This window comes from Octopus bimaculoides, chromosome 4 (genome assembly GCF_001194135.2).
Source record: "Octopus bimaculoides isolate UCB-OBI-ISO-001 chromosome 4, ASM119413v2, whole genome shotgun sequence".
In the NCBI taxonomy this organism is placed as follows: Eukaryota; Metazoa; Mollusca; class Cephalopoda; order Octopoda; family Octopodidae; genus Octopus; species Octopus bimaculoides.
Window position 1 is genome coordinate 77,002,148 of NC_068984.1, and position 1,371 is coordinate 77,003,518.

At 36.3% G+C, this 1,371-nt stretch overlaps 1 protein-coding gene across 1 annotated transcript in view; it reads left to right on the forward strand.

Moving 5' to 3' along the window:
- LOC106876948 (glucagon-like peptide 2 receptor) overlaps positions 1–1,371 on the forward strand; it is a 363,581-nt gene that overhangs the window by 7,555 nt on the left and 354,655 nt on the right. The gene's annotated exons all lie outside the window — the stretch shown is intronic.

A 1,371-nucleotide genomic window follows, 5' to 3' on the forward strand; every position in this document is an offset into this window, starting at 1 on the left:
TATATATATATATATATATATATATATATATATATATATATGGATGTGATATAGTGTATTAGAAGCACACTAAATGAATTACTGAATGAAAGCATTCTAGGCTAATAGATATTTGTTTTGGAGTCATTTCACAACAGTGCTTGAATCCAGTGAACTTATGAAGCAAAAAGTGATATTTATTTATCTATTTGTGAAAATATTATATGAAAATTAGCAAAACGTTAGGGCTGAGCTCGTTAACGCTATATTTCAAAATATGGAACTTGACATATGATGTAACAATCAAATTTCATATAAAGAAGGAACAGAGAGTATAGGTTTGGATCACAAATGATTAAGTAAATAATGAGAGAGAGAGAGAGTGAGAGAGAGAGAGAGAGAGAGAGAGAGAGAGAGAGAGAGAGAGAGAGAGAGAGAAGGGATATCATGTCAGTCTTGTTAGGATGCATGTGTAGATGTATGATTAAGAGACCGTGTACTTCGACATTCAGTCCGAACTTCGAGGAACCGATTCTGTTACTGCCTCCGGCCATTTAAATCTTAGAACAGAATTTGGTAGATGGAAACTATGCAGAAGCTCAGGGCTTATACATACAAATGCGCGCACGTGTGTGTGTGTATGTATACGTGTGTGCATTATATGTGTGTGCGTGTGTGTGTGTGTGTGTGTGTGTGTGCGCGCGCGTGTGTGTGTGTGTGTGTGTGTGTATGCGTGTATGTATGCGCCTATGTGCATCCGCTTGTTTGTGTTTGTGTTTGTTTCACCTGCCGCTTGACAACCAGTGTTGATTGTTTACGAAACTGCAACCTAGCGGTTCGGCAATATAAAAATAAAATAAGTATCAAACATGAAATGAATGCCTAGGTTGAATTTATCGATGAAACACGCCAAGGATGTAGTCAAACAAACAGCCTTGTCGTAGACGAACGATCAAAATCAGCAAAACAATAAATGAGTAAAAGATATATAGAAAATGAAGGAAGAAAAAAAGAGCAAACGAAAGTACGGAAAGAGAGAGAGAGGGGTAGAGAGAGCAGAGAGAGGGAGCAGAGAGAAAGCAAGAGCGGGAGAGAGAGAGAGAAAGAGAGAGAGAGAGAGAAAGGATGAGCAAGGATGGAAAATAGAAATGTTTATGGAAAAGGGAATTTAATAGGCTGTTTATGAAAGAATATTACAAAAAATGTATCTCTGTATCTTATCAGTGCTTACCATAACAGATAAAAGACAGTATTGGATAGATGTTTATGCCAAAAGAGTACAAATCAAAGGAGGGGAATAACTTATTAAATGTGTATTATAATAAATATAACCACATAGAGACATTTGAAGAAGACTACTCTATGTGTGTTATGTATGCATATTTCATGCAT